The following is a 27,936-nucleotide window of genomic DNA, read 5'->3' as shown; positions in this document are numbered from 1 at the left end:
GAGCACACATGTACATCTTCACATGCTATACTGCCTCTCTGGCAGTTTCACATAACTGTCACCGGCAGGGCAGTAACTGGCAAGCACGACATGGGGTCATGTGGAACAATCCTTGCATCTTCCACTGTGATGCACACAAGCGAGGCACACATACTATTGCACCACTCACACATCTCTGCAGTGACTGGGACCTGCCTCTATGCTCTGCACAGAACACCTGCGATGACGGATTGTACAAGGACCGTACCTTTCAGGCACATACCTGGACCGGAACACCCACAGATGAGGGGTTCACACATCACACAGTGTTTTGCACACATCCTGGATAGTTGCTTAGCACAATGCATCATAGGTGCTCCATGTGCAGATAACTGTGTTTGTGACCGCTATACACAATGTAACAAGCGACAGAGTCGACATTTTTAACCACAGGTTACATACCTTCTGTGTTGTTATAGTGGACATTGGGCCTCAGACAGCTACTACTGATGTGTGCTGACAGTAACCCACACTTCCCTGGGATAGACACCCATGTACCTACACATGCTTGAGTCATGCACTCCGCTCAGCTGGATAAAACAATACACAACACATACAATACCTACACTACCCTTAGCATGAACACTACCTCCATGTGACTGGTGTGACACACCTGGGGTATCCCCTCTTTGGTGGATTCAAAACATATGCTACACGGCCTTGCTAGCCACATCCTGGAAACACACCCATCACAGCATACACGGAACATGTGTACTACAACAACTACTACAGACGTCTGCTGACAGCAGTTGTTAACATCATGACACTCGAGCAGATGGACACTACACATACATATGCTGACACATACCACAGTGCACTTCAGTAGCATGTACACAATTGCAGAAATCATGCTATTCCACACAGAGACATGGCGGTACTGACCAGATAACAGATGCCACTATGGTGGTCATGTTCCATGAACATATGATGTACAACCACAGGTACAGGCTGTTGCACAGTGGTGTACATTCACATGTGTGGGGTGCATCACTTGTCAGCCATGGTGGGTCCACAAGGTCCATCATCACATACTCCAAGGCTAGCTACCTAAACATGACTGCCACACATTGCGGTGTGGGGCCTCAGGCATTGTGGTGGTATGTCAGTATTCTTTGGCAACATCCACATCTGATGTCACATACAACAGTCAACCAAACATTGCAGACCGAGGTAATGTTGGCAACGTGCCAGGCGATGGCATATTTACAAACAATACACCCTCCCACTCACTACAGGGTCGCAATCCATACATGAACATCGTAGTGTCCCTGTGGTCACATACACAGTACTGACATACACACAATATGTCCTGGGACACTGGCCCAATGTCACCTTCCAATGTCCCTGGCTGTAATGTCCCACCAACCTGTTCAGTATATGTCTCCACACCAGGCCACTATATTCACTGCTAGCCTTTTGTCGGACATTGTAGACACTGAATGCCACACAGCAGCATTTATCGCACTACACACAGGTGGCACTGCATTGCACGAGTGGGACTATAGTCATACACTCCTTACTGGACCATTCTGCATGGCGATGGGGCACATCATCAGGAACGTGATTCCCACAGATATTGATGGCCTCCAGTCCTTTCCTAGCACCCGGGTTGGGCTTGTGAATGCCACAGCAAGGCACATACACATGCTGGGCACCTGTCATACAGTTGCTAGGGCAGTTGATGATGGTACGGACGTCAACACATCATACATTGTCCTCACATTGCCTTTCAGCACCATTCCACATTCTGGTATTGACAACATACACATCCACCTGCACATCATACCCTGTGTTTCAGGATGTTATGCTATGTGGCTCATGGGCAATAAACACAGTGGTGCCAGCATACCATAGTACCTACTACATGTCAGGTACATATTGCATTACACAGTCCTCAGTCACAGGGCCACTCATGTTCACTATATGCTTACATACAGAACATGCTGTCACAGAGTACTGTCCATGCCTAGATTTCAAACACCTACATACCAAGCACCATTATTGCTCCACCAGCTCATACTGATACCAACCATATGGGTGTCAGTGTGACAGATACTTCATATGAGTATCATGGCATCAAGATGCATGACACAAGGTGCATGCACATCACCTTTGCATAACAACATTCACCCACTGACTATCACATGGATAGTGGTCCCCTACATACATATCACATTGTACATGGTTGCAGTACACACATATGTCACACACAGTCCTGTGGTTACCGTATTCCACTGTGGCATGGATATCCTTCTTCAAGGCCACACCTATCTGTACTGTGTGTGATGCTGGTACATAGGTAGCCATTGTACCTGTGAACTACACACATCTACACACAGTCAAGGGTACAATACCACATTTATGGTGTACCTTCAACAACAGCTACAGCTTTACATGGCACAACATTGATATGCCATGATGTTTACTGAGCTCAGACAGTTTACATATGCAGCTGAACTATGGACAACACATCTGTACACATCTGCATACCACATACTCAGGGGTGTCTTCTTCTGCTCTGACACGGCCCAGGTCCACCACATTATTGATGCATATACTCCTCATACATGACATCTGCGTTGGGCACTGTGAACGAAATGCTCCTGGATATGTGCACACACACCACACTGCATGGGCTGTGCTTCTGTGTTACATCCACAAACCTAACACACACCATGCTGTGGAACCATAGGTCCTGTGTACATCCCGCAGGGACACACAGTAGCACTGTTCATGTGATACCTCCCTTGCTGTTTGGGTGACACATGTAGTCCTGGTATCACCACAGCAGCTGTACTGTGTAGAGGTGCAGTTGACACCTGCCTCTGCTGTTCACAGGACACTACCATGGAGAGGTGACACTACTGTGTACACTGTACATGTGCTTACACATGGACTTGCCAGACTGCATTGTAGCCCACTATGCACCTGTGCAGCTACTACAAGTCCTTTGTGCATGGTTACTTGGTGTCCCTTTCATTTAGACTAGCTATCATGCTACTACTATGTCCCATACTTACAGGCCATATGTATCCTGTTATTGTACATACCAATAGGTGATACCTGTGTTATGCATGATATGCCTGTGATACTGTGTAGGATATCTGTCATATCTACCTAGACAACTATACATTACACATATTTCACATAGTATCCCCTAATGCAGAGCATACTTGCACGTCGGCCACACCTTACATATGTCATCAACGGTATATGCCCATACACATGCGTGCTGTGACAGTATACATAAATGTATTATCCCCTGCTATGGCACTTCCTTGTTGGACATCCACTACCAGCAACAGCGTGTGGTATGGCATTGTTCTCTTTAATGCCCTCCTGTAGCATCCCTTGTGGTGTCTCTGCTGTGTACATAATGTCCCACTGCTGTATACACGGTTTCTACAAGCGTTGGTATGCTCAGCAAGACATCACTACATAACTACCTTTCACCACTTTATGCATTACGGACAAGTGTAATTAATTACAACCACCATTCACATACAGTACAACTTATTAATACAGATCATGCGTTACACAACCTTACATATCGTGTGTTCTACATACCTTGTTGGTGTTTCGTTTCGTTTAGTTTATTGTTTTGTCGTTTCCTTTTGTTTTCAGTACTTTCGATAGTATGAAGCTTTTTCAGTATGAGCATACGGTTTGAATATCTTGAGAGTCATCCTTATATACGTCGATACCTGCAACATGTGAATTCATCCCACCAATTGCTGTTCCTCAGTGAGTAATTACGTGCATATCACCTGTGCATCTACTCCATTCGGAAATTACGTGTCGACACTTGGGTATAATTGGATTCTCCACCTGGGCATTGGCTATTTGCCCTACCTTCGTGGAGATGGTCTGTATTGTGTTATGTTATGTGTAACTGCAACTGCTATGCATAGGGACAAGTATATTTTGAATTCATGTCACCCATGGATTGTGTGTGACAGGTGTAGTATTTGGTTCAACATGTGGGTGTACCTGTCCTGCCAACGAATGATAACGGAGTATTGCATTCAAAACTGTAACATGGCTGTTTGTTTCCTTTATACAACGCATGCAATTATGCATCCGCCTTTAATTGTGTCTCCCACGCGATATGTTGTGGTTATGCAGATGTCATTGACTGAATGTATGTTTGTGCTGCTATTACGGTTTGTATTCCTTTATTATCTACAGTGGGGGATATCGGTGGTTGTACGTAACGGATACGGTTTGTGGGCCTTGCATCTCTACATAAACAGTATAGTTGTCTGTGTGCTCCATCCCTACTTGGAGAGTTAACAGTTAATAGTCTTTTGTTATGGGATTGTAGGTTGGGCTGTTGTTAATTGGTTTCGATATCTTCTGCAGGTGAGCTTGATGCATGTATACCTCCGTAACTTATGTGGTATATCAGCGGCTATGTGTACGTGACAACTATCCCTTGTCTTTCTGTCCCAGATATTTGCAGTCATTGTGGTCATGTTGTTGAAATAGCCTGTTTGCCAGTGGTTGCCACATATTCATATGGGAATTGTTTGACACTTGTGGAACACACAGTGTTGTTTATGGGCCAACACGTAGCCACGGTCAGTACTGAGGTAGCACATACTTTTTTCCACGATACATACCTATTGCTGTGTGACTTTGCCAACGTATCATATTGCATGTAACATATCAGTGTCGTACATACAGGCATGACTATTACATACGTCTTTTACATTTCTTATGGGGAATATTCCTGTGCTACCATCTGGAACATTTTCACTTTGTATCGTTCTATGTCAGGACACACCTAGCCAGGGTGGGGCTGTCACTACTACTCTGGGACTAGTAGTGAACATATGCCTGAGGCTAGTTTACCGTATGCCTACACCTAATATTCTGATCTGCCTCTAACTTGGCACCAACATACACATGTTGCAGACACACACACATTACACTCATACAGCAACGCACACGGCACCCTCAACGCACACGTACACATACTACGGCACTCACGGGGATGATTGCACACAGTACCTACGTGGACCGCAACACTGGCAGCAGTGACTAACTCTCCCTTCATATCATCATACTATTACATGCACATGTACTGTTACAGTACTGTGTTCTGTCGGTCTTTCAGCCTCGCGGTTATGCACATCGGTATGTTACACGTTCGATGGTTGGCGGTATCCTATTATTTTGAACCTCCCGGATGTTCAGATTGTCGTTGCACTATCTATAATATTTACAGATATCGCTGGATACATCTCAGTCACCTTATATCCCTCTAATTCCCTTTCTTATCTGTATTATATATATATGTATATGTGTACATATATATCTATATATATATCTATATATATATATATATATATATATATATATATATATATATATATATATACATATATATATCTATATATATATATATACATCTTGCTTAACGTGGCAGGCACACAGCAACGCCATATGCTGTAGGACTCACGTACTGTTCAGGTGTTGGCGTTACATGTTCCACTGGCTGTTGGGTTTACAGTGTTTGGGGGCTGCCTATGTAGGAGTCACACATAAGGCCACCCATACATTACAATTTCCAGGTGGTCATGTTTATGTGCCGTCCATTTCACTGTGTGTGTGCAGGTGGGGAGGTGTCAGTCCATGGGGCCTACGCTGTCAGAGTATGTGCTATATGTTCCCTCTTTGCCAAGGCGTAGGCATATTGGGTACGCCTCCGTCTGCCTACTGGGGCTGGCACAGTGTGTTCATGGTCTGGAACCCTCTGTGCCTGGACTGGCCTTGGCAATTGTGGTGGGCTTTGTGGCCCTTCACCATTATGTCCCTGCAGCAGCTGCTTCCGCAGGATCATATTATGTAGCATGGCACATACTATGAATATGTGGGCACATGTGCCTGGAGAGTACTGCAAGGCTCCACCAGATGTATCCAAGCACCGGAACTGTGATTTCAGCATCCCGAACACATGCTCTATGATTATTCTGGTTTGTGTGTGTGCCTCATTATGGCGTTCTTGCATGTGTGTGTGTGCATTTCTGATGGGAGTCATCATCCACGGCTCCAGTGCATAGCCAGCATCCCCCACGAGATGGCCTTGTGGGATGTCCCCCCTGACAAATACCTGATACAGCTGTGAGGCATGCCAGATATGGGTGTCGTGGTAGCTTCCAGGGCAGCCAGCACACACACCTATGATAATGCCCTGGGCATTGCACACGACCTGGCAATTGATGGAGTGGAATCCCTTGCGGTTTATGTAGCATCTACCCTGCTCACCAGGTGGTGACTTGATTTGTATGTGTGTACAGTCTATCGCACCCAGTACCTCCGGGTATTGTGCCACACCGTGGAAGTGGCACATATTGCTAGCCAAATCCTCCTGAGATTTGGGGAAGTATATATGCTCATTGGCATGTGGTAGCATGGCATCCAGGAACTGGTGTAGTACCCTGGATGCTGATGCCAGTGAGATGCCCATTATATCTCCAGTTGGCCTTTGAAAGGTACCTGTGGCCAGTATTCGCAAGCTTACACATACCTTTGTGTGCACTGGGATGGGTTCCCCTCTGTTGTTTCTTGTTCTCAGGCGTGGCCGGCACAGCTCCGCTATTTGCTGTAACATGTCCCTGTCCACCCTGTAATGCTCTACTATCTCCAGGTCATGTAGCCCCTGGTAGGTTACCCTTGGTCTGAATACTCTCCTTCTCCTCCGAGGCCTGCGGTGGTTGTCGGCATCCTCCTCCACAACACTGTCTGTCTCTAACACATGCTGATGGATCACAGCTATGGCAGCACCCAACATGTACATTTTAAAAGTTCCACGTGTGTTTACACCTATGGTGCGGTGTCTGGGAATACACGGCTGTGTGTTGTGTGCATTCACACTTTATACTATTGTGCTGTGCACACCAATGATGTCATAGGGTGTGTTTGTACGGCCGTATCTAAGGGTTATCTTCCGTGTTTTACCGATGGAACTACAATGGTGTTGCCTTTGGTGTTGAATTACTTTTGCCTGTCATGGATTACCTTTCGACCTTCCCTTACTATTTCTGCATGTTGCACCTATCATTTTCTGGCATGCATCCTGCAGAGCACTGTCATTTGTACTTTCATGGACATGGCATATCATGCGTTTTGTGTGCTACTGCCATTGTGCTGCCAGTCTGCTTTGCTCTGCTGTGCCAGGTCTTCTATCTTTGCAATCTGCTACCTCCCCTACTTTGCATTCATATGCCTCCCCTATCCCGTTTTGCAGGTTTCTGCATGCAGAGTTGTCAGCTGCCGTCGATTGGCCTTCGTGGGTTGATTAGTGTTGATTGCTCATTAGTACTCCAATTACACTTCTTCCGCATTTCCTTATATTCTTCACATCACCTTCCTGTTTCCGATATTGTTTGCGGGGCGTGTGTCAGATTACTAGGTTTCGGGAACATTGTCATCCTCGTACACATGCACTTTTGCGCGCAATGTGTGCTCTCAGCTAAACTATTACCCCACACCCCGGTCCTGCAGCTTTGATTAGCGATGTACAGCCCAGGTTTGCTATGCTCCAATGTGCTTACTGCTATGGTGGCACACCCCTCTGCAGATGTCATGTATTTCCTCTGAGCCACTCCTCTGTGTTTTACCGCTGCGCCGTATGGTACAACCTTACTCCGGCGGGACATTTGCAATTCAGTATTATCTGCCTCATTTGCATGGCATTGACTACTAATTCATAGTTACCACGCCGAAGACTGCCACGAGTCCTTGGCAACCCTTGCACTGTGGTTGTGGTGTTCCATGCATACCATGGTGTATTATGCTGTAAACCTGATTTCTATTACAATGCTATTTTATAACATTGTTATATTATTTCATTATGTTGCACCTTCCACACACATGTCCTGTGGTTCTGATGTGAGTTACTGTGGACATGACATTTAAGTTGTTATTTACGTGTTGTGCATCTTTTCTTATGCCATTGTCTGTGTATTTCGCCATTGGCATATGTTAACAGTGTGATACCTGGGTCTGACACTCTTCCATTACTCCGATGTTATGTTTGGGAAAATGTAAACCGTTTTTTTTTGGTTTACATTGCCGTGGGCTTATGCTACGCCTGCACCACTTCGTGAATCACTATATGCCTTCATTTGCATGGTGACACACTGCACAAAGGGTGATTAGCATACCTACGCCGGGGGTGCGCAGATCTGGCGTACGCCGGTAGTGCACGTGGAATTGGATCGTACCTGAATCGCTCGGCGGCCATATTTGGTGTTATAACGCCTACGCTATGCATGCGCCTGGCGCAAGATTCATGAATCCCGGGGAATGTCTCTGTTAACTGTTCAAAGTTCCTGCATATCGTGCAATGTGCAGGTCTCACACAAAGAGCACTCATGCTTTTCAGACTACCTTACAAGCAAACTAGAGTGCTTACATGGAACCATTCTATTTCTTTCACCATAATGGTGGATGCTGCCATACTACAGTTTTCTGTGCTGGGATCATTCATTCATCATATATCATCAATGTTGTTCATTATCTTTGAAAATCATATGAGCAGTTACTGTGGTAAAGCCAAACTCATTCAATATGCAGGTCCTTCTACCTTCACAAAAGCAGATAATTACATTCTACCTTTCAATCGTAATCTACAAAGCTGCATATATTTTGTTGATCTGGCTCACAGATCAAGGCCTACATGTTAATACTAACAGAAAACCTGCATTATTAAAGTCTAAAAATGTACTACACACTGAAAAACAAAGAACCGATACTCACTGTATCTCGTCTCTACCCAAGCAAAGTCCTAACATTCATTCACTTGATAATTCTTCAATTAAAGGAGGTTAGTGTTAATATACTTTTCAGTTAATTGTCAACAACCAACTCAAATTTGATGCACACATAAGCAATGTAGTAATCCTAACAAATCGAAAACTAGGATGTCTCTGCACATTTGGTACATTTCTTTTGTCAGGTTCTGAACAGTTAAGTGCCAGTTCTTTTCCTCCGTCTATTCTTAATTAATTGTATTCATCTTTTAGTTAAATTATATTCTTCCTTGTATGACAAAATTAAACAGGCTTGCAACAGTATAAAACATTATGCTGTGTTTCAAAATTGCAAGACTCCTGACAGCCCTTGACCATCAATTCACAACTAACCCACTTCAATTTCCCATAAATTATTGATTACTCAAATGATTGGCTATTGCTATCCAATTTTATGAACTGTAGATAAACTGAGCATGATCTCAGACTATTGACTAGTAAGCAAATGTTTTGATCCATATTACTAAACAAATAAATATATACATAAATAATGTCTCAAAGTTAACTGTCTGAATTAGTAAACATTGAGAGAACCTACCACACAACATGAGGTACATGTGTGAAAACACAGAATTCAAAAATGAAAATAACATACATTGCTTTAATTACTAGAAATGCACATGTAGCAAACTTAACAAATTCATCTTTTAGGACCTATATTATTTTCCTTCTCCTGTTTTTTTCAAAGATCACTTATCACTTTATTTTTTTTTCTAATTCTGACAATACCTCTACTTTGTTTCCCCTTGATAATATCAGGATAATCTCTGTCTTACAATTAGACATATTTTGAAAAACAGTAACCCGTATAACAAGACACCAGATCACTTCTTTTTGGATAAGATGTAATCAAAGATAGAAAACATACATATACGTATAAATACATATAGGTTACAGGCAGTCAGTCCAATGGTCAGCTGCATCACCATCCATTTGGCTGACACTATTTGGTTGACTCAAACACATGGATGACAGGTGTGCAAGACAGTCCCTAGAGAGGGGAATATTACCTTTATGTGGGGATTCTGCAATCTAGGAGTAAGTATATATAATTAACATGGGATGCAGTGGAGGTTTCCCACCTGCAGAAAAACTCACACTTGTTGTACTCCACTTAGGGGTAATCTCCAGAGCATGTGCAAAATGTGTTGATGTTTGGTGTTTCAACATAATACCATTACTATTCTGGATGTCAGTGTAGCTGATAATTCAACCAGCTGTCCTACAATCAAATATATGTGCACGCACACACACACACACACACACACACACACACACACATATATATATATATATATATATATATATATATATATATATATATATATATATATATATATACATATATATAAATACATATATATATATATATATATATATATATATATATATATACATACAGATATGGAGAGAGAGAGAGAGAGAGAGAGAGCGTTTGCTGATACATATTGCTCCCATATATCTCACTGCGTCACTTCTAATCTTTCTGGAGGACCAGATATTCTTAAATTTGACCTACAGGTGTACTTACCATAATCAATAAACTTTGGCTACTATCTTTATTACTTCTGACTGGCTAAAAAGTAATCTTTACATAATTGTAGACCACAAAAACTGCAAACGCAGAATAGGCAAATACAACAATCCAGTCCAGGAATAAATGAATTTAATACATTCTAGAGCCTCAGCATATACTGCCTTCAATGGAATAAAAAAAAATATTCCATTGAAGGCAGTATATGCCGAGGCACTAGAACGTATTAAATGTGTTTATTCCTGGACTGGATTGTTGTATTTGCCTAATCTTTGTATAATGTCTGTATTTTCTATTTTCTTCATGTCTCTTTTCTGATGAAAATGACTGTCTTTATTCAGGTTGCAGTGCCTTGCCTGAACGATAATCTGAATTTCTGCTCCTCTTCTTCCTGCAGTCACTTCAAGTATAAATGCTGTTAGGGCTGTATCTATGCATGAATTCCAGTTTTCCATTTTTACTTCTTTATGTTGTTCCTCCAAGTCAGCCACATTTCTGTATTTCTTACCTCAGTCTACTTTTTAATGTAACCGTAATACTGATGTAAGATTACAGACCATATTACCATTACAATGTTGTTATTTTGGATACTGTCGTGATATTTTTCTCTAATGTAATGGAGCAACATGCACTACTTAAGATTATATCCTGACTCGCACAATACTTCATCACAGTAAAATTCAGTAAGTTGTACATCAGTGAAACTGATCCTCTTCATATCAGTGAAACTATTAATCTCTCTCTCTGTGTCTCTGTCTTTCGCTCCCTCTCTGTGTATAACACTACCCATATAACCATGTGATCTTTGTATCTTGCAGAATTATATAAATAAATGAAAAAAATATCACTAGATGCATATAACTGGGTTTTTTTTGGTCATTTGATTGAATGCTAATTTAACAGAATCCCAAATGGGTGAACCCATTTCACTGTAAACTCCTTTGAATGAAAACGCATTTGATAGAAAAGTGTAGACACCTCTATAAAGTTTGTGATAGTAGAAGTGAGTCTAGCAGAATATGTGCGGATTGCAATGGTCAGTGACATCTTATATACCTAGATATGGAAATGTATGCATTTGCTCTCCAGTACTGATTCACTTTGCGTGATGTTCTTTTTCTTTTCTCCATGGTTCTGCAACCAAGGAGATAGTATACAAATGTAAGAGGGGTGTGTGGGGAGATCGTAACGGTTAATGTTATGCTGTACCCCCAGATATATCAATGTCTGTGTTTGTGCTCCAGCATTGATTCACTGTGTGCGGTGTTTTTCCTTTTCTCTATGGCTGTGCGACCATTGAATTATATATAATTTAATGAAGTATAATGATCATGAAGTATATATAAGTAAGGATGGCATGCGGGTGTAGTGCATGTGAGCTTCCCTCCTGCAAAAACATTGTTATGGTATATTCATCGCGAAGACATTTTTCTGTCAAATGAGTTTTCAGACAAATAAGTTTGACTATTTGGGATTTAATCAATCAAATGACATAAACCCATATAACTATATAAATATAAATAAATACACACACACACACACACACACACACACACACACACACACACACACACACACACACACACACACACACATATATATGTAAATATATTCTAGTGTCATATTTCATGCTATATTTATATTTTATATATGTGTGTGCATATATATATACATATATATATATATATATATATATATATATATATATATATATATATATATATATACACATACGCAGAGAGAGAGATGGGGGGAGTAAAAAGGAACTGATCTCAATGCTGAATAACAGAAAACGTCTTTCATATTCTGTCACAATAAACTTTCAACAGTAAACTCTTATTTCAAGGACTGTGAGCTAACCATGAAATAATTAGTTTATACAATTTAAAAATCACATTATCAGTTATTCCTCATTAAAGCTGTATGCATAGAATGCATGTCACAATAAATTAGTGCTTTTTTCTTTATCTTTTTAACATGTATAATATTGCATTTCATCAATGCCAGGCAGTTTAGATTTATTCATCTTCACCTGACACTGGTATTCATTATTGTCCAAGAAGACTTTAATGCATTCATTCCTAAAATTCATTGCCCCATATTCAACAAATGAAAATTTTTAAGTAACACAAACATTAGAATGTCTACTGAGAGATCAGCAACATTACTATCGTAAATGGCATGAATCCAATGGGCCCGATTCCGACACTTACAATTGAGAACAAACTTAGAGCATGTGTGCTGGAATCTGCAATCTTCATACATATCATTTTAGGAAAAACAATTAAAGGTACCCAGAATCTTACAGTCAATATTATATATGCAAGCAGTTTCAATATAATGAGTAATAAAACAACACTGCTGACAAAATATAATGCTCGTCATACAGTATCTTTCTTTTTACTTTTACAAAGATCTGATAAAAAAGAGCTTATTATTTTTTGACAACTGATCTTAAAACTTTTAATCCTTTTATATACAAAATGTGACGCTTTATTCACACTTTTTTCTTAAAGGGCCTGACAACACATGCAAATATCCATTCTCAGATATATTCATTGTAGGTGAGGCAAATCGAGAATAATGCAATAGTAGTTACAGAAGCATTCATTACTCACAGTGATCCAGTCTGTTGACCTCCAAGAAAGTTTTGGCTTTACCAGATATAAGTATATTGGTCAGGACCCATGAACACATTCCAAAAAAATATGAGCAATCAAGTTTCAAGTCAGTAAAACAATAAATAAAAACATTAAAAATACAATATTTTAGCACAGAGGCTGGCACTTTGTACCCTCCACACATTTTAATGTATAAACCTTTAAATTTTTACATTATACAACAATGGGGGAAAAGAATTATCCTTATCCGTGCCATACTGTAGACTCCCTCCTATCTGGCCTCCCTTTAACCGGACTCCTCTTTAACTGCTCATCAAATTTCTGCCATAGCCCTAGCAACAGACAACAGAGAAGGACAACACTTCCACCTTCTCTCGGCTAAATAATGACAGATATTTGAGTTTTAGACTTCATATGCTTTAGAAAAATGCGTACTAACACAAATCCTGTTATTCTAGCTGATTTATAACCTATAAATGCTGTTCCATATTCTTTTTCTGATTAACCAGCCATTCATTTATCTAGCTTAAGGTCTGGTCCCAGCGAGACCTGATAAGAGGGAGGCTACTATACTTCATTTCACCCCTGATATCACCACCATGTATCCCACTCATGCAATATTTAAATCTAAGCAAACTGCTACAGAAAACAAATGCAAAAGCAATATTTTTGTAGGGAGTAAGCCCTACTGCACCTCCACTTTCTCCCATTTTTTGCAGATATTTTGCATCTCACCACATTGTTAGGGAAACAAAGACTGATTCATAAGTGTAGTGCATTAAGATTTCCTTTTGTTAAACAAACATTTTTTAATGACAAAGTGACTGATGTAGAAAGACATCTTACTACTTCTTCATAGAAGCATGAGTTTTACTGTAAGATTGCATTATGTTCCACTCACAAATTGGTGATCACAATACAACAAAGCACAAAACATTGAGAACAAGGAGCGAAAAGAGCTGAACTTGGCTCCTTGCACAGCCCATATTAAAGACCATGTTAAATATCATCTCCAAGACTCACTGCATCATGTTTTACTGGCTAGTGCTATTGTTATCAATGTGAGTCAGTTCAAAACCAGTCCACCACAGCCAGTATATATAGAAACAGGATGCAGCTTGGAAGTCGATGACTTGATGGTAAGGAAGAGGCAGGACATTCTCTATTTCCAGGAGGCAAGATAGAAGGGAAGTACAGCAAAGCTACTTAGCTCAGGATCCAGAGTCTACTCTCAGGAGGAAGACAGACTAGAAATGGTGAGGGAGTTGTGATGAGGGAGAGGTGTCAGTAGATAGCGAGGAATGTCATCAGCATTAATGACAGACTCATGTCAAGCAGACTCAAGTGTAAGAATAGAAAAGTATTCATAATCTCAGCCTATGCCCCACAACAGGGTTGTGATAGCAAGAAAAAGAGTGCATTCAGGAAGCAGTTGCACTATCTGCAAGATAAAGCACAGCGTGAGCAGGAGTTGACAGTGGAGGACCTGAATGCACACATTGGGACAGATTGAAAAGAATACTAGGACTGCCTGGGTCATCATGAGTTTCAAGAAGAATAAAGAAAGAGAAGCTATTCTAGATTTCTGTCTGGCAAATTGCATGATGGTGGCCAGCACATGGTTCAGCAGGACAGGCAGTCATAAGAGGAGATACAAGAGTAGCCAACATGCAATTCAAGTGGACTCCCTTCTAGTAAGGAAACAACATTGTGGTAGAATCATAGATTGCAAAGTCATCCCTGGTGAAACAGAAGCATAAAGCTCTGGTAGCTACAATCAGCTGCAAGCAGTGGTCAGAGAAGGATCTAAGGTCAACAGATACTAGGGTGGAGACCTGGAAGTTGTCTGGTGTGAAAGCACATGAGTTCAGGGAATTACTCAGAGGTCTCACATCGCAGGAAGAAGAGGAAGAATCAGGTGGAGCTGAAGAAGAAGAAGAATGGCAACATCTTAAAACAGCATGTTTGAGGACTATAGACCAGATATGTAGCCAGGCCAGGTATGGTAATAAGGAACATAAGAAAGCTGGTGGTGGAATGCAGAAGTCCAGGAAGTCATCAAAAGAAAGAAGTGCAGGAAAACGTGAGAAACAGAAAAAGCAGACTAGTCTAAGAAGGAATACTGCCGCCGCCTAAACAGGTTAAAAATATTCCAGGCTCCACAAAGTCTGCTCTTCACTTTTTCCCTTAGAACTGTTCAAACTCTCAAAGTAATCACTCTATTCTCTTTCTAAAGCCCTGCACTTGCTCAGCTCTTATAAGGAAACACTAACTAACTAAAGCACTACACCCTCCTTGACTTCTCATAAGTATTAGACTCCCAATTGGTCCTTCCTGATCAAGTGAAAAATCAGTTCCTTTCCCTAATCTGATCAGTAAAAAAAACAGTTCCCTATACTAATCTGCTATGTCCAAGGGTCAGTTTCAAGGTTATTCTTCAGTCCAGCTGGTGAATCTGGGAAATTTGAGGAATGTTACAATTGCCTTATGTACACAGACAACCCTCTCCTCCTTCCAACAAACTCTAATACATGTGAGAGATGCAGTTACACAGCCAAACTGGAGGCAGAGCTCTCTCAACAAAAGACTGGCACAGTCAGTCAGGAGGAAAAGGTAACTACCCACACCACAAATCCAGTCTCACACAGACCTATTGCATCTGCATACCCAACACTTAAACACACAAAAACATACTCAAAGGCTCTAAATAAAAATCTGCCTAAACAGCAAAGACCTCCTAAGCAGATATCCAAGCAACAGCCACCCCTCAACAATACCCGCAAATCACATATCTCACAAAATCAGTGTGCCTCACAGTCACAGCCCTTAAGGCCAAACAACACACCAAATACACTTGTTATAGGGGACTCTATTGTCCGGCACACTAACATCCTGCTCACCAGACTGAACAAGGAGAAGGTCACTGTAAGCTGCCTGTCGGGTGCCAGGATCCGCCACATAATGCAAGCACTCAGGTCATTCCAAAGCAAGTACAAGTATGACTCCGTCATTGCCCATGCTGGTGTGAATGACCTGAGACGTACCTCCCTGGACTACATGAAAAGAGACATAGAGGAGCTCTCTGACCATGTAGCCCAGGCTGGTATGACCCTGACCTTGAGTAGCATCTTGCCCTCACCAAGAATGATGCCACAGTATAAAGACAAAATGATCAGTTTCAACAATTGGCTAAAGTATTGGTGTCATTCAAAGGGGATCCAGTGTCTGTCAGCCTGGGATGACATGCTCGACAAGCCACGTTGCTTCGCTAGGGATGGCTTGCACCTGTCACCCTTAGGCTTTCGTATACTAGCCAAGGCTCTTGCCACCCCCATAGTGCCTTTTTTAGGCAAGGCTCAAAGGACAAACCCACCTCCATAGACAACCCAAAGATAAAAAAACTAAAGGTAATGCTACTCAATGCCAGAAGCTTAAACCTCAAGATGCACGCTCTCGAGACTCTCCTCATTATGGAGAAAATCGATGTCTGTGCAGTAACAGAAACCTGGTTCAAGGCTCCTGAGAGCACCCCAGCACTACCAGGTTATAACTCATACCATGCGTTTCAGCCCCAAAACTCGGACCGAAGCACAAAAGGAGGGGGAGTATCTATATTCATCAAAGATACCTACACCTCCAGGTTAGTGGCACTGCACGAAGCATCGGAAACCATCTATGTGCAACTAACAGTGGGCAAAACTGCCTTTCAGTTTGTAGCCTGCTAAAGAACACCCTCCCTATTACAGGAACCCCACTTGGCATTCCTGAGAACACTGGAGAATATGAAGGTCTGTCCAAACACTATGTTATTGGGTGACTTCAACTACCCAAACATTGACTGGGAAAACTACTCAAGCCAAAACACCCTCGCCCAACGGTTCCTTGAATTTATAAACTCTAATGCAATGGAACAACTGGTCACCACTCCCACAAGAGGGAACAACATATTGGACCTGGTCATCCCCAACATGGGGACTCTATGTTCCACACCAGAGGTAAACCCCTCACTGGTAAGATCAGACCATAAACAAATTTCCCTGGACATCCATATCCCATCCCCACCCCCAGCCAAGGAAATCACTGTAAAGAATTTCTCAAAAGCCATCTTTGCACTTCTCAAGACTGAGGTGGAATCCTTCAAAGCCCCTGGGCCAGAGGATAATACAGCCCAATCCGCAGAATCCTTTACAAATGCATTCTATGAGTACCTGCAGGAATGCATGGATCGTGCTATCCCAAATAAAACCAAGACTCACTCCTCCAAAAATAGGAGACCAGTCTGGTGGACCCCGGCCATAAATAAGCTATACAACAGAAGGAGGAAGCTACTACATGACAGAGCAAAATCCCCAAAAGGGAAGGCATCTCTGATCAGTATTAGCAAGAAACTTCGATCCCTCATAAAATCATCAAAGGCCAGTTTCGAAAGAAAAATTGCCCTTGACACTAAAGATAATCACAAGGCCTTCTTTAGTTATGTCAGGAACATGGGCGGAAACTCCCAGATATGCTCTGAATTGTTGCATAATGGTACAAAATATACCGAACCTACAGACATAGCCAACATCCTGGCAGACAGATTCAGTGCAAACTTCTCCCCCCCTTCCCCCCCAAAGGAGGAAATGCCTATCCCAACTGAATGTAACCTCCCTGACATCACAGATGCACAGGTGAAAGCTGCCCTCTCCAAAGCAAAAAACACAGCATCTATGGGACCAGACGGTGTCCCAGGCTGTATCTTACATGAGCTCCAGGAAGAACTGAACCCTCACATTAAGTCACTGTTCAAACTTAGCCTTACTACAAGATATGTACCCAAAGAATGGCGTACAGCTACAGTGGTCCTACTCCACAAAGGTGGTGCCACAGCGGACCCCGGAAACTATTGCCTCATAAGCCTGACTAGTCTGGTCTGTAAAGCTATGGAGTGTATTATCATGGAACTCATAAACAAAGACATTGGGAGCCTCCAGACACTGGAACCTACCCAATTCGGCTTTGTTAAGGGCAGATCTTGCCTCTTAAACCTAGTTGATTTCTTTGAAACAGTTACCAAAGCCATAGATGAGGGCAAGGTAGTCCACACAGCCTACCTGGACCTCGCAAAAGCCTTTGACACAATACCCCACTCGGGCATCATAAATAACGACAAATACAGACACAAAACCAGGAACCACCAAAATCCAAGGCCACAGGACCCGAATCTCCAAGGAATGTACTTTCAAACCAAATAGGTTAAAAAGAACACCTTTATTGGTACGTATTCCAAATCACACCAATGAACAACATCATAAATAAGCTTACCAGCTTAAATATCAACCCCTATATCACAAGATGGGTTGCAAACTGGCTCAGAGATAGAACCCACATGGACAGAATCACAGGTGCCATATCCGAATCCAAACCAGTTACAAGTGGAATCCCACAGGGCTCAGTTCTGGGACCTCTCTTGTTCGGTATATACTTCTCTGAGGTTCAGGCTAACACGGGGGGATTATGGCTGACAAAGTTCACAGATGACTGCAAACTGGGGGCCATAATTGAATCTCCAGCAGACACAAGCATCCTCCAAAAGGGTCTAACAGAGATGGATGCTTGGTGCCAGAGCCATGGCCTCAAGCTAAATGCTAAAAAGTGCATAGTCATCCCCTTTGGGAAAAACAAGGTGCCCACAAATTACCACATAGGTGGTAATCCATTAAGTACAGAAGAAGTAATTAGAGATTTGGGGACCAACGTAGATAGTAATCTCTCCTTTGATAATCATGTTGCCAAAGTGGTTAGAAAGACCTTCTATATAGCCCACCTTATCACGAAAGGGTTCGCATCTAGATCAAGAGAGGTCATTGTGCCCCTCTACTCGTCACTCATCAGGCCCATAATTGAATACAATGCCCCTTTTGGGATGTACCTTACCCAACACCTGTAGCAACTGGAGAGACCCCAAACGTACCTCACCAAGAGGATCATGGGCTACAAACAGATGTTCTATGCAGCTCGACTAAAGACACTCCAGCTCTACTCAGTTGCTTACCGCCCACTCAGAGGCGATCTATGCGTGACGTACAAAGCCATGTCAAACCCAGAATTAATGGACATGCTCCACCTCAAAAAATCCAAGTGCCTTAGAGCTACACGCTCCAGGGACCTAAACCTCAGCACAAAAATAAATAGGACATGCTGGAAGGACAGATTCATTTCCCAGAGGCTCCCCTCACTCTGGAATAGAATCCCAGTTCATGTTAGACATAGCCCCTCGCTGACCCTCTTCAAGCGAAATTTGGACGCGTGGATGGGAAATCACAAATTCACCCCTGGGATCTTGCCTGTGTCCCTGCTAGATAGAGGCACCGTAAACTAATCTTAAAAGGGTACCTTCTGTGACCTACTTTACAGAGGCACAGTAGGCTAATCTAATAGGGAGGCGGAAGCCAAATACACTCTGGCTAGGCTTATAAATGCCCTAGGGCAGATAGCCTAGTATCTACCTATGAACCTATGAACTGGCTGGCTAACAAACAGACTAGCAGAGCAGTTGCAATAGCAAAGAAATCAGCATCAGAGGCACTCTACCAGCTTCTAGAAAGTGATTGAGCAGGTGGTGCAAAGAAATTATACCAGGCTGCAAGGCAAAGACAGAAAAATATAGAAAGCAACCATTAGACCCCTTTCATAAGGGATGCCAAAAAAAACTACTCACAAGTCCACAGGACATCAAAGGCAGATGGAAGAAGTACTTCCAGCAGCTTCTGAATGAAGGAAACTCCACAGAAAGTGTACTGCCCCAAAAACAGCCCATGATGAAAGAAGAGAAGGAGCCCACCCTAAAAGAAATAAGAACAGCACTGAGGAAAATGAAGTCAGGGAAAGCAGCAGGCTCAGATGAAGTCAGAGCAGGTATGATCAAGATGTTGTTGTGAGTTAGGGAAGAAATGGCTGAAGAGGGTACTCATAGCAGTTTGGAATGAAAGTCATATCTAAGATGACTGGAGCATAAGCATACTAGTGCTAGTGTTTAAGAACAAAGGGGGCATTCACAACTGAGGGCAGTTTAGAGGTATCACACTGTGAGGAAGTAATGGACTGGGTGATTGATAAACAATTATACAGAGTAGTAGAAAGTAAGACAGGAGATGAGCAGTTTAGATTCAGATCAGGATGCAGTAACAACCAGCCCAATGTTTGCAGTGAGACAGATAGTTGAGAAGAAACTAAAGATGAGGAAAGAGTTCAATTGGGCATTCCTAGATTTGTAGAAAGCATATGTCAAGGTCTCAAGAATGCAAATATAGGCAGACCTTCAATAGTTCAAAGTCCCAGAAACATTGTTAGAATTAGTTCAGGCTATGAGCAAGAACCCATTTACAAAAGTAAGTGTTTGGACTCATACAGGTGCTCCCAGTGGGAGTGGGTGTACATCCAGATTCAGCTCTGAGCTCACTCCTGTTCATATTGGTGATGGACTACATTAGCAAACACGACAGGAGGGAGAGATCAAATTGCTGTATGCAGATGATGTCGGATTATAGGCAGACAACAAGAATTTTAACAAATGATAGGGAATAAAATGCAAAACTGAAGGCACATGGGATGAAACCAAGTGTAGATAAGACAATTGTAACGGCAGCAAATGAGGAAAATCAGAAGAAGCTGAAAATTTGAGATAGAAAGGAAAATAGTGTTACAGGTTAACAGCTTCAATAATCTGAGAAGGGTGATTAAAGTGCTCATCCCATAGTAGCTTAACATAAAAACAGTGGTTACAAAATGTCAAACTGTTTATCCAGACAAAACATTATTCAGTATGCATAACAACAGCCTATATCCCATCCTGAAGTCAGAGGTATCATCCAAACTCCTTTGTTCAGGGGCACCTGTTGGCTATCCTTATTGTTTTCTGGACACTCCACTGGGCTTCCTCTCTCAACACAGGAAATCAGGAATGTTACTGTAGTGGGGCAGAGATCATGATAAATACAGCTGATTCCCATTAGGTGCCATCTGTTATACACCCTTCTCTGCTCATCAGTATGTTTCCATGGATCAACAATAGTGGGTTTTCCTGGCACAGTAGCTGGTTATCCAGTCACTTTGTTACACGACCCAACCCCAGTGCAAGACCACGTGTTCCAGCCCAGCCAAGTAAGCCGTATATGTAAGGCAGCCATTTGTATTCATGTGACTGGGAATAGCTAGGATGATAGACGATCTTGAAACTAAAGTGCTGGAAGGCCAAAGCCATTCTGACAGTTTTAGTTTACTATTTTTATTTGTACAACTACAGTAAAGGAGCATTGCCAGTTACTGATAAAAAGTCTATGCCAAAAAATGACATTTTAATGTTGTCATGGCCCCATTTGTGGCCAAGCATTCATGTTCAGTTCTGAATAATATCATTCAACATTATAACAGTCAAGATGTCCATCTCCGTCTACAGCTGGGGAAAAGCCTGCACCTATGCCTGTCTCAGTGGCATCTATATGTGACAAACATTGCTTGGAAGAATCAGGTGACATTAGTATTGATTCAAACACAAATATATCTTTAAGATGATTAAAGGCGTGTCCTGTTTCCACCGTCAATTACCTTTCAAGAGAACCTTACCCTTGGCCAGGTCAGTCAAGAGTCAAGCATTGGTATCAAAGTTGGGTATAAATTTATGAGATTAGCTAGCCACTCATGACAAAAAAAAAGACAAACAATCTGCATCATAGTGGTTAGTATTAGAAAGTTTTGTACCTCATCAATGTTTTCATCCTGGAATTTTACCACCCCACAGCCTGTTACATAATCCAAACAGCAATCTTCTGCTGTGCCTTACTTGCAATTATTAACTTAGTAAGCAGTCAGGTCAGCTTGACACATAGAAGCTAAAGTAATTAAGACTTGGCAATTTAAAATTGCTAGGAATGAATTCACAGAGCTGATATTCCCAGATCTCATAAAATAGTACCACAACACCAAGGTAGGCTGCTATATGAATGATAATGGGGAGATATGAGGTCTAATAATTTTGTCTGTCAGTCTCTGGAAAGGTGCAACTGCTCCACTGAGGTAGAAATCTGTAGTGAAATAGTTCATCGGGTATGTAACATTTTATTTTATATAGCTTCTGTGGCTAGTGTAATTTCCCAGTGAGCTTTGGTTATGTCCAAGCTTTTCAAAATTCTTGTTTTGCTCAATTTTTCAATAGGGTGAGCCACTCAGTTGTCATGATATGGATCAAATGTATATAGATTTTTTAATTTGTTGAAATCATTATTAACTCATTATGCTTGATGACCAACACAATGAGAAAAAATACTTAATTTGAGATTCTTCTGTGATCCTAACTTTAAACATTTTCTGTAGCTGCTCCCTAATTGCTCAGGTTTGAGGATTTTGATCATGGTGTATGTAATGTTAGGAGTTAAACTAGTTCTGCCAGGAAACTCTGAAAATATGTCTTTACTCAATTATAAATAACCTTTGGCATGCTGTGGACACCTACACTTGTTCTACAAGCAAGCTTTCACTACAGACTTCAGTTTATCTCCAAGATTTCAGAGCATTTATGTGAAACAGCTGTTCTAGTTTCCCTGGTCATGTCACACTATAATTTATATCATTTACTTTTATACAACTTCAGCAGGTCTTTTCCACTTTACAATTAGACATTTTCAGTAGAATGGACTAACAAAAGTCTCCGGATTTTAATTCTCTTGAGTTGATCATTTTTTTTTATGTTTTTATAGCACCTCTTGTACTCTCTGTATATATCTTACTGTCGTCATTGCAGCTCCTAACCTGACTTGCAGGTCTGGAAATTGCTTTGTCGTGCTTTCAAGAGTAGTTTTCCTTCTCCTATGCTGCTTTTGCTATATCTAGTAAGCTGAAGGATGTCTGCCATACAGCTATTCGCACAATTTGAATAGAATTGAATCTAGGGGGTGAGTATGTGCCTTTCAACAAAGAGAAGACATGGAAGCAATTGTTTCACATTTCTATCATCCACTTCTATAGCCTTTCATAACATAGATTTTAAATGTCTGCAGCATACTTGCTTTTGGTGCTGGAAAGTCAGAAAACTGATGGTTCACTTCTCAGACCAGGTAATTGTATACTGACACTGTTGTGTAGCATAAGGAGGTGCTTCATTCCTTCAGATAATTGAGGTGCCATCTGACAGAGTTCTTAGTAACAGTTGGATAGAAAAGAACCCAGTGAAGGGAAGCTCTATTACATTAATCCTCATACATTATTTATACTTCTATTTAAAGTTCTCATCCTCCAAAACCATGGGCAAATCTAGAAATAATAAAGAATAACCAGGGACACATTTTAGTACAAATAATGAGACAAGGGGAAAAAATAAGAAAATTCAAAATTCACCTGCATTTTCTGAAGTAAAAGACATCTATAACTCTAATTATTGTTATTATTTATTAAGTGTAGTCACCACCTTCTATCCCCAAATCTCCAATTTTAGGATGAAAAGAGCAAAACTTAGATATAAAATAAGGACATCCCAGAAAACCAGGGACATCTGTGAGGTATGCTTTTACTATTATTATACACATCTCAGAAGTATAGGCAGGGGGTGGTAAAAGAGGCAGCTGCCCCAGGAGCAGGACGATGGGAGATGCAATTGCAGTCCTGCCATTTATTTCCATAACTGCCTTTCTGAATGTTGATATGGAAATTAATTCTCATACCTCTTTTAGGAGTGAGGGCTGAAGAGTTTGTTACAGTGCTTCATGTGTGTTCTTAGTTGTAGCAAGCTGCTTTTTACACATGTAGAAAACAATTTGCAGTTTGCCACAGTTCTTAAAGTTTTTAAAAATAAGATTGTTTTGTCATATTGTTTGCTCCTCGCTTACAGATGAGGGGCGCAGCTACTCATTAGGAGAGAAATGAGGAGTCCCAGACTCGCAAAAGTAGATAAGAGGGGTAGCAGATCGAAAAGCAGTACTGGGTTTTACAAGAGCCAGCGATGGCTTTGACTCTTTTAATAGCAACAAAACAACATTACTGCATTTGTATGCATTTTATCACCCCTACCCCTTTTTCCATAGCCATCTTTGTATTCTGCTTAACACAATATCATAGTCCTATGTATTATTATACCATTGTCTCTCATGTGTACAGTTCCATAAATTCCTCACTGCACTTTTTGTATCAAATCTTTACTCATATTTTCACAAATAATAAAAATGAAACAAGACAACTGGTACATAGGTAAATACTAGGCTATTACTTTGCAGACTATTACTAGCTTAGCTAATGATCTGAGGTTGGAATCAAATTCTATACCTTGTAAGTGTGAGGTAAAGACCTTAATCATTGTGCTAATCCCTCTCCCCAATTATTGTGCCAATGAAGATTTAATATATCTAGTAACTGCTGTGGTTTAATTATAATAACTCAAATATCAACACCTCAATATCAGCTCTACTTTAGAATTAATAAAGAGAAATCCTTCACCAGGCTACAAAAATTAACAAAAATGCCGAGCATGTAAATGAGATAAAATAAAATACTTTGAATCTATGACCATTAAGATAAAATAAAATACTTTGAATCTATGACCATTAACATAAACAAAATTTAGTTAGTGCTTTCATCTTAAAATACTGTTAAGAGATATCTTCACTGAGTGTGTAAGGAAGTATTCTCCCCCCCGAGCTAACAAAATTAACTTTTAGTGATATGAACTTCATTGTATAGCAATTTTCAGAACTATGATTGAAACAATAGAACAGTGAAATGAAATGAAAATGAAACAGTGTTACATTTGCAATTGCTTAAGGAAATTCAGTATTTAATAGCAGATCCCTGTAAGTTACATATAAATCTGGAAAAGAAAAAAATCCATACCTATTGAAATTTGGAGGTTTGACAAGATTCGTTCTTTTGAAATACTGTTAGCTACAAGCTCTAGTTCTTTTTGTACTAACATGTCAACTGTCCTTGGTGGAGAGTAAACTTTTACAGGTTCATATAACTACTAGGTTAGCTGCCCTTGCAGGCCATATTAAGCCTAGCCAATTTCCCCTCAAAGGGAAGAATCAAACTGTGTAACTTGTGTTTTTGAGGTAAACACCTTAACCATTATGCCAGCCCCAACCCCCCCCCCCAATAGAGAAGGGCTGGCAAACCAACAACAGGTTCATCGTTATTAGGCATCTCATGCATAGGACAACACACCCAGGAGTGCAGCACCCCCATCCCCACCTTAAGGAATACTGCAGTATCAGCAATCCAGCTACCTGGCGTGACAGTAGAACCCATAGCCTTCTAGACCAAAGACAAGACTGCTATCTGTTGTGCTACTAATACAGACATTTTTTTAACTGTTTTATCTCCTTACAAATAAATTTCAGAAGATTGAAATAACGAAGTCTTAAAAAACTCAATCCTATCTTTCCATACTTTGATTTTGTATTATAAACATACTTTTATTGGATGCATACTACTGAATATGTATTCAAGTTACCAGGAGTGTGGACCTGCCCCTTGTCTAAATTTTTTTTAATATAAATGAATCCTACAGTTGTGTTATTGCTTTATGCTAAAATAGTTGTGTACTTTATACTTCCTTAAAAGAAAAGATTACACAAGATTATCAGTTGCAAAACAACTCTCAAATGTGACAGTTGGAAAGCATGCATTTATGTATTCATTATTATTATTATTATTATTATTATTATTATTATTATTATTATTATTATTATTGTTATTATTACTATTGTTATTATTACAATGTAACCACTACTGGGCAAAGCCTAGTTACAGATGAAGCCTGGAAAATAGGCTGTACAAAAACTGTAGCAGTAGACTGGTATGTGAAAGACACACTGAGCATATTATTCAAAATAATACAAGTCCTGAGGCATATTTTCTGCTACTTTTTATATTCATTTAGGCATATATGAGGTCTGTATTTCTGGGTTGCATAAATGAGTAATGGTTTTAAAAATTGCAGCTATCTAAAAGTGATATACTAATGCACTGAACATAGAATAGCTGCATAAATATTTATTTTAATAATAATTTGGTAGAAATAGTTTTATACACTGAAGTGATGTTTTGAGTAGCCTAAGGCATGGTTTATATGCACATATACACAGGTTTCAATTTGTATGCAGACAGATTTCTATACAGCAGGTGCTGGAAGCAAACCTCATTTATGCACAGTAATGGCAGTCATTACTACTGAGAATCCAGAGATTTAAGAAGAAAAAAGGAGGATCTGATATTCAGGGTGTGTAGACAATTTGGCATCAGGTAATTATGCAAAATCATCTGCACTCTTCTCTACTTTAAGTTAAATGATGCAAAAAGGATTGCAAATAAATACAAAGGGGAAGAGCTCTCTTTTGCATATAAATGTCAATGGAAAGCCTGATTGCAAACATATAGAAAGCATAGAAAGCACTGCAAAATGTAGGCAGTCACATATTCTTGTGTCTGTGTCAATATCAAGTTGTCCGTCTGTCTATCAATCCATATATCTGTTTTCTTTTATTTATGTGTTAAACAAAACATTTATAGGCCAAATATGGCCAAAAGGCAGACAACAGCAAATATGAATGTAAAACCACAGACATGGAAATAAAAGATGTTTTAGATTTTAAGACATGCTTTTCCCAGCACAAACAATAAAACCACAGTAAAAATCTAAAAAAAAAAGTCACATATATGTAGTATGATATACTTAAAATATAAAATGTATCAAACTAGATACCTCTTCAATAGAGACAACCTTGTGTTGACAGAGCTACATAATAAATAACATGAACAGTGTATCTCAAAATGGCCAATATTTTTATGAAATGCGGAACACAAGGCAGAATACTGGCAGATGTAAAAGACTTGTAAAATGTGTTCAGGTCAGTCTTGAAAAAACACATGCAGAAAGACTGAATAACATTAATAGTAACCACTCTTTGCTTGAAGGAATTGTCAAGATTTTGATGTTCTGCAGGCAGTGAGTTCAAAACTGACTGGCCTGTTTAGAGGTGATTTCACAAGCTGAAAGATGACTTCCATTAACTTTACTGGTTTACTACTTTTTCTGACTTTTTAACATCTAAATCAGTTGCATCTTTTTATTGTTTTAAGAATGAGTTAATGGTGTTCATACTATTTTATTGCTAGAGTATGAACAATGAAGTTATACAGAATGGCATTCATTTGTAACGTTATGCTACGTGGATGCATAAGTGGTTGTTTATGTACTGTTAAGAAAAGGCATATACAGGAAATTGAAAGATACCACATTCTATAAGAAAAAAAAAACTGCAAGAAAGACGCAGCCAAGCTAGAGTCTTCACTAGGTAGTACCTTAGACATCCTGTAGTGGAGGCCCATGGGATGTATGCAAGTGAACCTTTAAGGACATACCAGTATTTCAGCTACAGGGGTTCTGAAAAACTATGACTTTTAAGCCACAATACAGTGAAGACTCTAGCTTGGCCGAGTCTTTCTTGTGGGTTTTACTTAATAGTTTGTCTGCATAAACTTTTTTTCTTTTGATTAGACATTCTATAAAAACATTCTGTTCACAATTGAGTGTTTCTTATTACTAGAAATGTGTATGTTCCATCCTTGTTAACTGCAGATGATTTTTTTCCTTACTTTTTTGTACTTATAAACTGTAAACCCAGCCACAGAATGTATGGTCCGTCAATGTATGTATGTATGTGTTTATGTATCTCTATGTATTTTAGTATTAGTTAACCGAGTTTTCAGAAACCTGAAATTTATATGGTCAAGACCATGTGATTGAGTTTTTGAAAACTCAAAACTTCTGAATGGAGATTTGGTACAGAGAGGATTAGGAAATTACACTTTTATTCACTGTAGTGCATTGTCAGAGTAGGTATATATAATTTTTCGGGGGTGTGGGGGTGCAACTTGATCAACTGGCATAGATCAATCG

The sequence above is a fragment of the Protopterus annectens genome, chromosome 7.part0, assembly GCF_019279795.1.
Source record: "Protopterus annectens isolate FY-2018-M chromosome 7.part0, PAN1.0, whole genome shotgun sequence".
NCBI lineage: Eukaryota > Metazoa > Chordata > Ceratodontiformes > Protopteridae > Protopterus > Protopterus annectens.
The sequence above is the reverse complement of the archived record's forward strand: the minus strand, read 5'-3'. Positions refer to the sequence as shown.